Genomic DNA, 16,940 nt, shown 5'->3' with positions numbered 1-16,940 from the left:
GGCTTTCTGGCAGATTGACAATGTCCAGGTGCAGGATTATGGGGACAATCTTCCCTGGGAAACACAGAGAAAGACCTCTTTTTTGAGGACCAGAAAGCAGAGGAAGAGTTCACAGCACTAAAGACATGTCTCATAAAGTCTAAACAAAGAAATAACAAGAGTGAACTGAAGTACAATTTGGTAAAGAATGGAATGAAATCTGTCAGTTTTCAGAAGGATGAGTGAGAGGCTATAGATCTGAGTGATGGAAATACTTATCAGGAGATGAGAGGAGCAGTTGGTTATCTTGCATCAAGAGACTTAAAAAGGAGGAGGGATTCGACTATGGTGTCATCGTGAGGAGAGAATAATGGGTAATAAAACCATAATACTGATGGGAATGTATTAAACAGGACAGAAGGAAAATACCAGGGAAGGTGTTGTACTGAGTCTGGGTGAGTGGAGGGGGTTTTGGTAGTGGGAAAAGAGGGCTACAATTGTGGTTCCCTGTGAGAAGGTTCTTAAAGCTCCCCCAGCTCCAAGTCTGCCTTTGCACCAAGGCCAAGGCAATTAGCTGCGCCTCTGCAATAGCCTATTTAAGAAGGGGAACGTGGGAGGAGGAATTGCGAGGAGAACATGTGTGAGAACACCGAGGTCGGTGGAAGGAAGGAGGTGAGGGTTGGGAGGTGCAGAGCCGGAGCAGAGACTCCCCTGTATCCCATGGTGAGACTGCAGGGCCACCCCCACCTGTCACCCACGGAGGTCCACAGTGGAGCAGATGCCCACCAGCAGCCTGTGCGGGGCCTCACACCGGGACAGGTGACTGAGCCTGAGTAGGACAGGGCTCTGTGGGGAGAAGACATCCCTGCTACTGTAGTTCAGCGCTGGGAGGACGGCAACACACAGGGGTGACCCGTGCCGGAGCAGCTAGGGAAACACTGCAGCCTGTGGGAGTGACTCACGTCAGAGGGAGTTTGCGGAGGACTGTCTCCTGTAAGAGCGGAACCGCACTGGAACAGGGGAGGAATGACAGAAGGTTTCCCGCTCTGGCAAGGTGAAAGAAGCAGCAGGATGGCTGCACCCCCGTTCCCTGTCCCCTGCGCTGCTGGGGGAGAAGGAGGTAGAGATATCGGGAGCAAAGCTGAGCTCGGGAAGGAGGGAGGGGTGGGGGAAGGTGTTTTAAAGACATGGTAATGCTTCTCATGGCCCTACTCTGTCTCTTAAGTAGTGTTGTTGTTAGTGTCTGCATTAAATTTATGTTCTTTGTTTCTTCCCCTATCGAGTCTTTTGTCTGTGACCATAATGGGTGAGTCATCCCTCACTGTCCTTACCTCAATTCCTGAGCTTTCTGCTTTAATTTTTCCTTCTCAGTGGTGGGGGGGAAGAGGGGAGTGGGTCTCTGTGTGGTGTTTAGTTGCCCTCTGAGCTCAAACCACAGATTCTTCAGCTTTATTTTTCCTTCTCAGTGCTGCATGGGAAGGCAGAAGGAAGCAGCTGTGTGGTGCTCTGTTCTGTCTGAGCTCAAATCACGCCAGGCTCCCAAACTTCATATTGAGGTTTAGATTAGAAATAGTGCTAAGACAGCTAGGGTTACTAATCATATTAAAAAGAGTGGTTGACTGTCCAAGTCACAACACCTTCTAAATCCATAAAGATCGTTTTGTTCTCACGGAAATTATTGGCTGCAATAACAGAGAGAAATTCAATGGCTATAGGCTTATTGAAGGCTGAGATAAAGTTGTCATCTCTGTGTCCCCATCCCCCAGCAGAGGGGGTCACTGCCAGTGAACAGGGTGAGACAGTCACCAAGGTGAGAGAGCTACCAAGGCTTTTAGTGTCCGCTTTGGTCATTAACCTGAAGCTGAAAACCTCATTCATACCCCCATCTCTTCCAAATAGTACGTCCTGAGGTGTGACTGCAAGCCCACCCAATGCCACTCTCTCTACTCCCCCCCCATGCACTCCAGGGGACACTAAATTATAAACGTGAAGAAACAATTCTGTAAACAATTTTAGAGATAATTCTTTGTGTTCACTATAAAATGCAGTTTACACTTCAGGGAAAAACAGTATACTCCAACAGATGTCTCTCAAGTGAAAGAATTAAATTTGTTTGCAGGTTTTGGGGTTTTTTATAAAAATAGTCCCTGTATAATGTGTCCTTTAAGGCAGAGTTGGTCTGAACTTTACCCTCGGTTTCTTTAACATGGGAATTACGGTCAAAAAACCCAACTCTGTAGAAATGTCACATTCCTCCAAAATCTGCCTGCTCCTTGTGTGTCTTTGAGAAGTAGCTCCTGCTTTTTCTGACAAAAGGAATGTTTCACTTCTGTTAGCACTGCAAAGCCAATTACAGTGTGGAACAGGGAGCTGGACTCCAGCCATCCTTGTGCATCAGCAACAGTACTGTCACTTAATTTGCAAACACAGAACAATTATGACTGGCAAGGATATAAGAGGCAGCCTGGGTCTTAGATGTCAGCTTGGACATGAAGGATTGGCAGTAGGGAAAAAATATCTTTTGATTCTGAGCAAATGTGATCTGAAAGCAGTTTAGAAAGAAGCTACACTTATTTTTATAGTAATAATATATATCAAGCTAATAATCAGCAGGCAATAAGATAGAGCCCCAAGATATATTCTCATAATACTAGATTTCCTTTTATCCAAGTATTAATTTCTTTAGCAAAATTTCCAGCTTTGAATAATCAGTCAGTTCTCTAGCTTTGACTAACTCACCCCCTGACTGCATTTGATAATATACATTCACACAGCTGTGTTCATAAATAGTAAGACTATTAGAGTTCAGAAAAAAAAAAAAAAAAAACAGAGACAAAGATATTGGGAAGTTACGGTAGTTACAACAAGGGAGTAGAAGAAACAAAAGAGGGGAAGGTGAAATGGATATTTCAGAGGAGTTATAATGTTCACTGGAAAAGAATGTGTAAATGAATATTTATGAAAAAGTTGTTACACTTTAAACCCAGAAATTACATTTACGCTTCTTTTTCACTTTTATTCAGTTATATTTAACATTTTTAGATGGAGGACATAAGTAAGTACTCAGAATCTATGTTTGCTTAAGGTTCACTGCTCTTTTTTTTCTTATTTTGCTGGTATTATCTTTGTGGACTACTATGTTTGCAAGGGGAAAACATTTTTGCTATTACCGGAGATAAATAACAGTAAGAAATAAAGTAAATCAGGCTGTATGACCTGCATTTCACTCTGCTGATTACTACAGATGAATACGGCAATATTTTCTAATCTTAAGGAAAATCTTTTCCTTTGAGGACAGACGTAACCCAAGAGCCAGATATGATCGCAAAGAGAAGGGCAACAGCATGGGCAGCACTACCTTCACAGCAAGGACACTATTACAAGTTTTCACACAAGTCTTCACCTGGTCCTCAAATGTAGCCTCCACACTGGAAAACATAACTCCTTAACAAACTGCTAGTTTGAGTCAGCAACTTAACACTCACAACAGCTGTGATTGGACAGAGATGAGGACATAACCCACAGTGATTCGCAAAGTGCCACTGAAGTGAGCTCATGTAAAAAGTATATGAGTAGACACATTTTTGTTTCTGCAGCCTATGACTTAAAGGTCTGTAATTTTGACTCCTGTCCATTCCCAAACAAAAGGTGACTGCATTTACTAGTAAATACATAACCACAGAACCAAGTTTGTCTATTATTTTCCCTTTATATTTTACCTTAGGAGTTCTTCGGCTCTAAGGCAGAAATAAGATTCTATTCAAGCCCAGACAACCCTAAAGCCCAAGATGAAGTTCCTGTTTTAAATATAAATTATAGTGGTTTCATTTCAACTTTATAGTTAAGGAAGGAATGAATGAACAAACAAACAACTGAAGGAACAAAGGAGATTTAACTCTGCATAGGACAGAGGACCTTGTTGTAATGGTTTTTAGAAACAAAACCTATTCAGCACTGAGAAACCCTCTGTTGGCTTGTAAGTACTTTTCACATGGCCTTTGTTTTACTTCCATATTTTACAGGCATTTTTCTAGGATCCTCCCTAAAATCTGCAAGTGTCTGTTCTGAGTCAGAACCTACAAATCTTTTAAGTACAAAAAGAAGGTTCTTTGCTCTAGCAAAGCTTCTGGTCCATATTCTGGTAACTATGGGAGCAGGAAAAAAAAGAACAAAAAATATTTGTAAGGGTATACGCATGGGGATTTTTGCTTATGAGGAAAGTGACAATTTTCTGAATGTTTGCTGTTTTTTCAATATTTCTTCTTCACCCTTTTTTTTTTTTTTTTTTTTTGTCACTACTTTTCCATCTTGGTATCTGTTTTCCATCAAACCTTACTTGTGGACTTTCTGGCACTCTCTGTACTTCTCAGGTATTAGAGTCCCTTCACTTTTTCCCAAGTGGTACTTTGGGTCTTTCTAATTAGCTTTATACTTTGATAAGACCCATACCTGCCTCTTAGACTGGCAGGCGATCTTCACACTGGACTTGCCAAGCCCTGAAGCATTTAGCTTAACCCCATTTGATATCCATCCCAGCCTGCCCAGCTTCAAAACACCACTGCTACTAAAATCTCTGGACCACATCACAGCCCTGTAGGAGCCTCCATCTCTGCAGGCATGGAGCAGGCAGGACCTGGGCAGATGGGTCTGATGCTGCCCACTCACTCACCCTTGCTACAGTGTGGTTCCTGCCCATACATGCTGCATGAAGACATTCTCCTCTCCCCACTCTGCTGCTGCCCTCAGCTGCTCTTACACGCACAAGGCACATGTTCCCAGACTTCCCACAAACAACTCTATGGTTCCCCCCCCAGATGCTTCCTGACAGTCATAAATCTTCTGAAGATCCAATATCCCTCTCTCTTTAGGACCCTTGTCTGTGTGCAGCTTAATTATGTGAGGGTCTTTTTTTGAAGTTGTTTGGGCTTGCAGTGATTTTATAGTACTTTGTGCATTTGTTTTTATGCACAAAGCATGCAGATTACAGCAAATGAAATAAATTACATCTAGGATGTCTACAGTTCCAAGGGTCACATCTCAGGCAATTGACTGGTCAGAGTAGCTTCTTTTGTTCTGAACTTCTTATGAGCCTTTAACTCAGGACAATGGAGGATTCATCAATTCCTGTGTCCTGGGTTGCTGTGTATTCTATTACCATCCTCATGAGCTGTCGAAATCAGGTGGGGCAGTGTTTCCTTGCCTCCCCCCTCCTCCAGACTATCTTTCTGTTAACGGCCTATCAATGCCATGCAGCATGACTCGTTATCCCATTGTGAGACGCTCCACCCAGAGGGAGAAAACCGGCATTCCATCCTGGGTATCACCTGAGATTCTGAATACCAGAGACGCTCTCTTTTCCACTGGATTTCCAGAGGACAGGAGCTACTTAGCCACCACTGGACTTTTCTGAGGAAGAGCAGATCTTTTATTTTTTTTCTACAGGATCACTGCTTCGGGGGGACTGCAGCCACCATTCTACCAGACTGCTACCACCACCCTGATTAACAGGGTGTCAGGTTGTATCCTGACTCTGTTAGTTTAACCCCGTGCTATCTGCCTTTATAATTTTTTTTTTTCTCCCTTATTAAATTGTTATTCTGACTTGGTGTCTCCCACTAGTTTGTTTTCAAACGAGCACATATTTTGGCGTCCAACGTGGGGCCTGGCTGTTGAGAAAAGTCAGAATTACAATTTTGTATTGTAAAAGCCACCTACTCACTATGATGTTCAACATGCTTACATGGGTCTTGTACCTAGCTCTCTATATTTTTCCGCACATGGGGAACCATCTGCCGATTTTAATGCTCTTGTGTAGACCAGGGTATGGTATAAAATTTGCTTTATTAGTTTATTATGCCTACTGCATGATAACCTCCAAGGCAGTGAACATAATTCAGAATATATACTCAGCTTTGTCTGCATGTCCTACTTTAGGCTGCTACATCTGGGGCCTCAACAATCATACCCAGCTCCTGGGGGGAGGATTAAAGAGGTGTTTTTCCAACTTTTCAAGCAAGACACAGCAGTTTTCGGAAATATTGAGTTCTCTGTGGATGTTAAGGATGGCATAATCTTCTTGTCAGTTCTTTTTTCTTTTTTCTCTATGACCTGCACTGTGTACACCATGCTTAGGATCAGAGCTATGGCACAGCATCCTCAGGATGAGAGGGAAAAAAAGAGCAAAGCAACAAGCACCATGTCTACACAGACTGTCACAGAGGAGAAAGAAACCAGACGCAAGACAACAGCGTCCATGTCTATGCAGACTGACACAGAGGAGGAAAAAACCAAAGGCACTGAAAGCATCTCCACACAAACCGTCACTGAACCAGAACATCCTAAACCGATTGCAGTTGCCCCCGTGCAGAAGAAGAAATCAAAAAGCAAATCAGTCCAATAGTGACTGACAAGGATGCAGCAGGACCTTTGCACCCAGCAGAAGAGGCAGAGCCAGAGATCATCACTCGGTCACTATCCCTGGGTGAGCTGGGTGACTTGCGGGGGGAATTCATCCGCCAGACAAACGCGTCTATCCTGTCCTGGCTGCTCCGCATCTGGGACGCTGCAGCCAATGACACCATTCTGGATGGAAGTGAGGCCAGGCAACTGGGATCTCTGTCCCAGGATATGGTCATTGACCAGGGGACCGGGAGAAGCCAAGAAACTCTCAGCCTCTGGCAGCGACTGCTGACAAGTGTAAGGGACAGGTACCTTTGTAAAGAAGACCTCCAGGTGCACCAAGGAAAATGGAGCACAATGGAACAAGGTATCCGGTGCCTGAGGGAATTGGCTGTGCTGGAAATAATTTTCTCAGAAGATGAGAGATTTCCTAAGAGCCCAGATGGTGCCCAGTGCACGTCACAGATGTGGTTGAGGTTCGCACGCCTTGGACCAGAGATATACTCCCGTTACCTGGCAACGCTGCAATGGAGGGAAGGAGAGGACAGGGTGGGCGTCTTGGTCAACAAACTGAGAATTTACGAGGATACTGTCACAGCCCCGTTTCGCACCCATGTCTTCTCCGTAGAAACAAGGCTGGCTGAGCAAGTCCAAAGCTTGATTGAAGAGGGCCATCAGAAACTGAAAAAGGAACTTAAGGAAGAGATTTACCACATCTCGCCAGAACCAACAAGAGTCTCTGCCATTAGGAGAAGGCGTCCCCCAACCAGGGAGAGAGGATACACCCCACAAGGTAATCTCTGGTTTTTCCTTCAGGAACATGGAGAAGACATGAGTAAGGGGGATGGAAAACTCACCTCCTCTTTAGCAGCCTGGGTACATGAACTAAAAAGAGGGACAACTACCACAAGAAGCTCATCTAGAGTCAACACTGCTTCAGTCTCTCGCACACAGAATTCCAGACGGTACGGGAATGATAATATGACCGATCCTCTTGAAGGGACCTCAGGAGCATATTCACCGGAGGGAAGCAACATGTACCATGACCAGGAATAGAGGGGCCCTGCCTCTAGCCAGGTAGAGGAAAGGAATAATCGGATCTTTTGGACTATGTGGATGCGATGGCCTGGCACATCTGACCCACAAAAATACACAGCTTTGGTTGACACTGGTGCTCAATGTACTCCGATACCATCAAGGTATGTGGGAGCAGAACCAATTTCTATTTCTGGGGTAACAGGAGGATCCCAGCAGCTGACTGTACTGGAAGCTGAAGTGAGTTTAACTGGGAATGAGTGGCAGAAACACCCCACTGTGACTGGCCCAGAGGCCCTGTGCATTCTCAGCATAGACTATCTCAGAAATGGATATTTCAAAGACCCAAAAGGACATCGTTGGGCTTTTGGAATAGCTGCTGTGGAGACAGAAGATATCAGACAACTGAGCACATTGTCTGGCCTCTCAGATGACCCCTCTGCCGTGGGACTGCTAAGAGTTGAAGAACAACAGGTGCCAATCGCCACAGCAACAGTGCACCGTCGGCAATACCGCACCGACAGAGACTCTGTGGTTCCCGTCCATGAGATGATTCGTAAACTGGAGAGCCAAGGGGTGGTCAGCAGGGCCCGTTCACCTTTCAACTGCCCTATATGGCCTGTGCATAAGTCCAGTGGAGAATGGAGACTGACAGTGGATTACCGTGGCCGGAATAAGGTCACGCCACCATTGAGCGCTGCCGTGCCAGACATGTTGGAACTTCAGTACGAGCTGGAGTCCAAAGCCGCAAAGTGGTACTCCACTACTGACATTGCCAATGCCTTCTTCTCCATTCCTTTGGCAGCAGAATGCAGGCCCCAGTTTGCTTTCACCTGGAGGGGTGTGCAATACACCTGGAACCGACTGCCCCAGGGGTGGAAGCACAGTCCCACCATTTGCCATGGACTGATCCAGACTGCACTGGAAAAGGGTGAGGCTCCAGAACATCTGCAATACATCGACGACATCATCGTGTGGGAGAACACAGCAAAGGAAGTATTTGAGAAAGGACAGAGAATCATCCAGATTCTCCTGGAAGCTGGCTTTGCCATCAAAAGGAGCAAAGTCAAGGGACCTGCCCGAGAGATCCAGTTCCTGGGAGTAAAGCGGCAAGATGGACGACGTCAGATTCCCACGGAGGTCATTAATAAGATCACTGCGATGTCTCCACCGACAAGCAAGAAGGAAACACAAGCTTTCCTAGGCACCATAGGTTTTTGGAGAATGCACATTCCCGAGTACAGCCAGATCGTGAGCCCTCTCTACCTGGTTACCCGCAAGAAGAACGATTTCCACTGGGGCCCTGAACAGCAGCAAGCCTTCGCTCAGATCAAGCAGGAAAGTGCTCATGCAGTAGCCCTTGGCCCAGTCAGGACAGGACCAGAGGTGAAGAATGTGCTCTACTCTGCAGCCGGGAACAATGGTCTGTCCTGGAGCCTCTGGCAGAAGGTGCCTGGTGAGGCTCAGGGTCAGCCACTGGGATTCTGGAGCCGAAGCTACAGAGGGTCTGAAGCCAACTACACTCCCACAGAGAAGGAAATCTTGGCCGCCTATGAAGGAGTTCAAGCTGCCTCAGAGGTAATTGGTACAGAAGCACAACTCCTCCTGGCACCCCGACTACCGGTGCTGGGTTGGATGTTCAAGGGAAAGGTTCCTTCCACGCATCACGCCACTGACACCACATGGAGCAAATGGATTGCTCTCATCACACAGCGTGCCTGTATTGGAAACCCGAATCGCCCTGGAATTCTGGAAATTATAATGAACTGGCCTGAAGGTGAGACTTTTGGATTATCTTCTGAAGAAGAGGAAGAGCAAGTGACTCGTGATGAGGAAGCCCCACCATATAATGAGCTACCGGAGACTGAAAGACGCTACGCCTTCTTCACTGATGGTTCCTGCCAAATTGTAGGCCCTAACCAGAAGTGGAAAGCTGCAATATGGAGCCCCACATGACGAGCTGCACAAGCTACTGAGGGACAAGGTGGATCGAGTCATGTTGCAGAGCTTAAAGCCGTTCAGCTGGCTTTGGATATTGCTGGACAAGAGAAGTGGCCGAGGCTCTATCTCTACACCAACTCATGGATAGTAGCTAATGCTCTGTGGGGATGGCTGGATCGCTGGAGAAAGGCCAACTGGCAACGCAGAGGGGAACCCATCTGGGCCGCTGAGATTTGGCAGGACATCGCCACCCAAGTAGAGAAGGCAACCGTGAAGGTTCGACACGTGGATGCGCATGTACCCAAGAGTCGGGCGAATGAAGAGCATCACAACAACGAGGAGGTGGACCGAGCTGCCAAGGTGAAAGTATCTCAGGTGGATCTGGACTGGCAGCACAAGGGAGAATTATTCCTAGCTCGTTGGGCCCATGATGCTTCTGGTCATCAGGGGAGAGATGCAACCTACCGATGGGCCCGTGACCGAGGGGTGGACCTTACCATGGACAGCATCTCACAGGTCATCCACAGTTGTGAGACCTCTGCTGTAATCAAACAGGCCAAACGGGTGAAGCCTCTGTGGTACGGTGGACGATGGTCAAAGTACAGGTATGGGGAAGCCTGGCAAGTTGACTGCATCACCCTTCCCCAAACCCGCCAAGGCAAGCGCAATGTGTTGACCATGGTGGAAGTAACCACTGGATGGCTGGAGACCTACCCTGTGCCTCATGCTACTGCCCGGAACACCATCCTGGGCCTGGAAAAGCAAGTCCCATGGAGACATGGCACCCCTGAGAGGATCGAGTCAGACAACGGGACTCATTTTAAGAACAGCCTCATCAACACCTGGGCCAGAGAACACAGTATCGAATGGATATATCATATCCCTTATCATGCACCAGCTGCCAGGAAAGTTGAACGCTGCAATGGACTACTTAAAACCACCCTAAAGGCACTTGGTGGGGGGACCTTCAAAAATTGGGAAGTGAACTTAGCAAAGGCCACCTGGATGGTCAATACCCGAGGGTCCATCAATCGAGCTGGTCCCGCCAAGTCTGAACCCTTGCACACAGTGGATGGAGATAGAGTCCCTGTGGTACACCTGAGAGGTATTTTAGGAAAGACTGTTTGGATTAATCCCACCTCAGGTAAAAGCAAACCCATCCATGGGATTGTCTTTGCTCAAGGACCTGGTTACACTTGGTGGGTAATGCAGAAAGATGGGGAAACCCATTGTGTACCACAAGGAGACCTAATCTTAGGTGAGAACTGTGTCTAGGGTTTCATTGTATATATTGGGGGGGGGGGGGCGTGCATAGAGTTTAAGGAAGGTATTGATTTGGGATGATGTAGATGATAATAGAATAAGGGGTGGATTATGTCCTGGGTTGCTGTGTATTCTATTACCATCCTCATGAGCTGTCAAAATCAGGTGGGGCAGTGTTTCCTTGCCTCCCCCCTCCTCCAGACTATCTTTCTGTTAACGGCCCATCAATGCCATGCAGCATGACTCGTTATCCCATTGTGAGACGCTCCACCCAGAGGGAGAAAACCAGCATTCCATCCTGGCTATCACCTGAGATTCTGAATACCAGAGACGCTCTCTTTTCCACTGGATTTCCAGAGGACAGGAGCTACTTAGCCACCACTGGACTTTTCTGAGGAAGAGCAGATCTTCTTTTTTTTTCTACAGGATCACTGCTTCGGGGGGACTGCAGCCACCATTCTACCGGACTGCTACCACCACCCTGATTAACAGGGTGTCAGGTTGTATCCTGACTCTGTTAGTTTAACCCCGTGCTATCTGCCTTTATAATTTTTTTTTTCTCCCTCATTAAATTGTTATTCTGACTTGGTGTCTCCCACTAGTTTGTTTTCAAACTAGCACATCCTGGAAGTAGCCTGTACAGCCACATATCTTCCTATTGCTTATTGTTGGTATGTCACATGCAATAATGCCCCAGGTGCTAAGCAGGGAAGGGAGAGGTCTGACAGTGACTACTCCATGGCCTACAGCTTGGAACTGCACCTCTTCTCTCAGAACTGAAAGGAGACTGCATCTCATCAAATACAGTCCAAAAAGGAGGAAAAGGAACAACCTGTTTGGCAGACTGGAACACTGAGCATCATCCTCATTTTCACTTACTGTAGGTATTTCCCTGCTTGCCAAAATGTTCCTCCTTTAATCCCTAGCGACTCTCACACCCCTAGTGAAAGCACACAGGGCTGACAGGCGTGATGTGGGTTTAGATTCTGGGACTTTTAGCTTGCAGAGTTCTTGCTAATTTTATTCTCTTGACATTCCACTGACTGTGTTTGACTGTAGGTCTCCAAAGTTTTCCCCTAGTGCTTATTTTCATGAGGCAACAGAAGGAAGTTGAGTCATGGAGAACTCTCATATCAGCTATGAAAAGTAGATTAACCTGGCTTTTGTGCATTCAAAAACTGTAACCTAGCCCTTGCAGTTTTGCCTTTGTTTCTGGTCCTGGCTTAAAATTTTATTCATCTACAGAAAGAGCTGGGAACTCACAAATATGCTAGGTTGAAAAGATGGTTTCACCTTCCTTCTTTATTTTTAATGAATTTTTTTAAGATTATAGACAACCATTTATGTTCTCCCAAGTGACAGAGAAGTTATTTCCCTTCATCCTTCTCCTTTCTTCAATGATTCCTGAACTGCAAAGAGCACACTCTGCCTACTAGCATAATTTTACAATAACAGGGGTGAAGGGAAGTCTTCATTGTGTGAAACAGAGAAGTCACAGTGACAATTTGAGCTACTCCAAACTAATTTCTTTTAAGATGTATATATCAATAAGGTGCGGTTCTGGAGTTTCCCATTTGTTGAAGCATACAAGTCCATTTTAAACATTTGCTATATGCTCTGAAAACACCGTGAATGCATGATCATCTCATTTTCAGTGGAAACGAGCCTACAGGAACCCTCTCAATCAAGAATTACACTAAAAGTGAATCTCTGAAGAGAACTTACTCTTCCTGCAGGTGGATTACTTGCTGGGAATGTGTGTGAGGTTTCACATAGAAACTTTCCGATCCAGAAAGAGAAGATTTACCAGGATGCAAGTGTTGTTTTATTCCTACCCTATATATAGGGGTAGTTACTGATCCTTTATAGTATCTAAAATTATGTTAATTTAAAAAATTCACACAACTGTTGGTTTATACATTTATCAATCAGTTATGAGGAAGCCTCTGTTCCATTTTCATAGACTTACACCTTTCTAAAGAATAAAGCATATGCCTTATGTCCATGCATTGAGAATTATAAAATGCAGAAAACACAAGGCTGTATAGAATTTGTCCTCTGGGTCAGTAAATTTTAACATTGTCCATATATTTGCTAGCAAGTTTTACAGAATTAGAGAGTGTTAATTCTGTTTCAAATCAAATAAGATGCTCCGTTTATTGAAACATCTTTTTTTCCCCCTGCTGAGTCTCAAAGCATTCTGGCAAGTTCTGACCTGATTTATAACCACTCAGTTCTCAGAATGGCGTGGTTAGATCCAGAATTTGTTGAATTGCTTGAGGAAGATGCCTGAAAGCCATCATTTCTCTGAAAATATGACAGATCTAGTCAAAAGCTTTGAGTCTGAATAGCAACACCAAGCTGTAAACCTCTGAAATGTACAACCCATCTAGTTAAGCTGCAGTAGACAGGGTAGAGGAAGCAGAGGTCTGCCTTCAGGCTTAAAAACAAACAAATTCTACCACCAACAAAAATATTGGGCATTAATCCAGGTGGAGTGACTGATTGTACACATCTGAGCCTCCCTCCTGTGCAGAAAGGATCAGTTTTATCCCACTGTCCAAAAAGAGCTGCAGGGTGCCATTTTGCAGGGGTAGGGGAGAGCTATCAATCCTTTCAGTAATCATAGGATCTGCAAATAATAACCTACAGGCTCCTCTGTTCTTTCAGTGCAGAAGCACTGACCCCTTTTATATTTCCACCAGCATTTTATCCGGTCTGGCTTTTCATGTTCCATGGGATGGAGTATCTGCCCCTCCCCAGGGAGATTATTCCAAAACTAATAGCTCTCATGGCCAAGAGGTTTCCTCCTCTAAAATCTCTCCTACTATTCTTAGCTAACTCTCCTATTGCTAGCCCATTGTAAGTAACCCCTCTGTACTGTTGATGAGTCCATCTCTACATATATGCATGTGTAAGCTCACCACAGTTTCTCCTCCTTCAACAGTTAAGTTGTATTTTAAAAAGTTTAAAAACCCTTCGATAAAATTATCTGTGCTCCATTTCCACAGCAGCCTTCCTTAATGCTGAATTCCCACTCCTGTCAGTACCATTTTGTTCACAGCATTGCCCAGATCATACTTCAGGTGCCATTGTAGCATCTTACTGTCAGAGGGGTTATTACTGCCTCCCTTTTTGACATGAGTCTGTACTCAGTCCTATTTCACCAGCGTGTTTTTATGCATAGGTAAATGTATGATAACCACAAACTAAGTAATAAGACAATCTTTGAATGTTGAAAAAGAGTTCTCTGTTGTTTGTTTGTTAGATGCTGTTGTAAGCCTCAACAGAACAGCAGTAGGTAACAGTCTCTTCCATGCCTGTAAACAATTCTTTGAGACTCAGCACAGAGGCTCCTTTATATGCATTTTGTCATTTAGGCAACAAAAGACATGACAAAACTTTCGTGGAAAAGTCTAATTCACATTACACAACTAGCTAACTCTGGACCAACACCCACTCTAGCTCCCCCCCTCTGACTGGATAAATGTTTCAGGCTATCTTTCCACATTGTTAAGTGGTTTGCATTTTTTCCTAAGAATTTTTTTTCAGTCTCTCCACCTTCTGCTGCAGTAGTTCTGTAGTCTCACTATGCACTCAGTTCCTCCCACACACTTAAGTATTACTCATAAATGTTGATACCAAGCTCATTACTTCTCCTCTTCAGTCACCAATTACAGTACCAATTTGAACCCACAATAATCCTTGATCCTAGTAAAGATGATTAAAGACACCTCCCCCTACAGTATTTTTCCAGAAGCCATAACCTTTGCTTTTGCCTCCCCACAGGAAAGGACATTGTCAGAGATGCAAGATTTCCTAGCCAGCTCTTTTCCAAGAGAAGAACCATGACATGTGGGAAAGGATGACACATCTAAAAATATGTTTCATTTTGTATAATCTTAAGGGGATGCAAATATCTCTGAAAGTCTTTAACTAGATATGAAAAGATCCCTAGGACTCCTAGCTAGGATAAGTTTCCCACAGTTTTAAGCAGTCATTTCAGAAAAAAAAAGAAGAAATGGATCTTGAGAGCTTGATTCATTCTAAGTTAGAAGCTACCACTGTAAGATAAGACCTCTAAAGAGAAAGTTCTGCAAAGACTCAACCAGAAAGTGAATGCACTCATTATACACTAATCTGTAGCCAAACACACATAAAGAATTTAGTACAAAAACAACAAACCTTTGTCTGTATTACACCTGTCCCTATATAAAGCTGTCTAAACATGGGTTTTCATGACCTGGTCTGAGTTTTCCCTGTAAGCAGGTGAATTAGCCAATGAGACTTCCCATCTGATGCCACATCAAATAATTTCCCTTTCATTAACATCACAAGGGCAAAGGCTATAGCAGAAAAACATCTTATAAAGAAATTACAGCTGATCATTTTATCAGGGCTTGTCTGCAAACTGAGTCATGTGTGAGTAGTTAGAAGCCCATTCCACCCAGATGAAGAAAAAAAGGAAGGGTAAAATGTTTTAAGGGAGGGAGGCAATGGAATTGCAAAGGAAGGGGAGAAAAGTAAGAGCAGAAGGGACAGGAACACATGACAAGAGACAATTAACTGAAACAAAAGATGGTTGAAGTAAAGAAGCTATAAAACTGGTCTCTTAGGCTAATGTTAGTTTTTAATATTTCCTGTAAAAGATGGCAGTTAGATCTTGCCATACCATTGATCCTTTGCAGGACTAAGGATATCTCATTTCTTCTAGTGTGTGTTTAGTTCTTTATTTGCCAACTTTTCAGGGCTGTACTGAGAACAGACACACATTAAGGTTGTAAAGAGCTCAGGTGCTATAATAGTTCCCTAGGCAGAGATTGAGGTAGGATGTAAAATGCCTAAATTCCAGGTATTTACTTCTGACAGGCAGTTGCTCTATTACACTTAAGCTCTATTCCTCCCTTTCTTTGCTAAATGTAGAGAAACATACTGCTCTTGCAAACTGATTTCCAGATCAACTTAGTTATCACTAGCTCTGACAAACCATTGTCTTTATATTGTTAGAGTAAAATTATCCTAATCGGGACTGCTGCCTTCTATGTTGCAGAGATATTCTTCATTCTTCAGGCCTGAATACAAATATTATTTGTTCTCAGTCTTGTGCTAAGGCCTCTTCAGCACCACAGTCCTTTCCAAATGAGGCTATGATTTCCAGAGGAACCAGAAGAATCAGGTGGCCAAGCAAATTAAGGTTAAAAGTTGTGAAATCTCCATTGCTGATACTGAATAATACAATATATAGAAACTTGTTTAAATCACATGAGCTAGCTACAACTACCACAGTAGGTCTTTACATACTCTTTCTGAATTACTTCTGATTTCTGGACTGGCACAGGAATTTTCACCTTGCAACTTATGTTAAGCCTTGAGTATTAGTATTATGGTCCCATAAGCACTCATCTCACTAGATCAGTGGCCAAAACCTTTCTGATTCAAGCTCTAAGGCTGCCTCCAAGTTTACATGAAGAGAAGTCCTATGTACGAATACAGCTGAATATGACAATGGCTTGGTTGGGTCTTTCAACTTTGTTTTAACAACAGTGACATTATTTTCCTAGGACAAGCATGTCAGATACCATGTTTACCAATGCCTGTATCCTCAGAATTTCAGTTGGCTTTCATTGCTCAAGAAACCACAGCGGTTTCAGTCTCAGGTTTCTCCTGGTTTCATATTATAGGATTTACTTCTCTCTGGGTTTAGGATTATGACTAGGAAGAAGCTGGAGAAGACCTGTGTCCTTGTTAAGCCACTAGCTAGAGAGGCAGACAACCTAGCAGGTCAATTCCTTACTTGTGCCTGGGTCTCCTCACCTATAAAGCTAAGAAAAGGGTTTTACCCACACCCTGTAAAACATCTTTTAGCTATTAGGAGTACTGTTATTGCCATAATTGGAGACATTGTAAGAGTGGAAAATATTGCCTGTCGGTTGAAGAAAGGAAGTCATGTGAAAAGGATTGTTTTAGTTGCCTCATAGTAAAACACATTTTGGAAATCTCTCATCAACATAATGAAGCAATGTGGGGGATTTGATACTGAGGCAAGTAAGAATGATGCTGTGTAACCAGACTACAACATGGCATCCTGATCCACATCAGTTCTGTTAGTTTTTCCACAGTCCAGAATTAAGAAAACAGGGCTTGGTATTAACTCATGCTTGAATCATAACTACACCTAAGAAATAATTCATCTCATAATGTGCCCAGCCAATTCCTCAAGTAGAGAAATTTTAACATGCACCATCCTTGACTATTGCAAAGCAGAAAATGGCTCAGGCTTCAAGTTTTTTGTAAATTAAGGTTACAAATGAATACTTTTTAAC

This window comes from Athene noctua, chromosome Z, assembly GCF_965140245.1.
Source record: "Athene noctua chromosome Z, bAthNoc1.hap1.1, whole genome shotgun sequence".
In the NCBI taxonomy this organism is placed as follows: Eukaryota; Metazoa; Chordata; class Aves; order Strigiformes; family Strigidae; genus Athene; species Athene noctua.
This window is presented reverse-complemented; position numbering follows the sequence as displayed.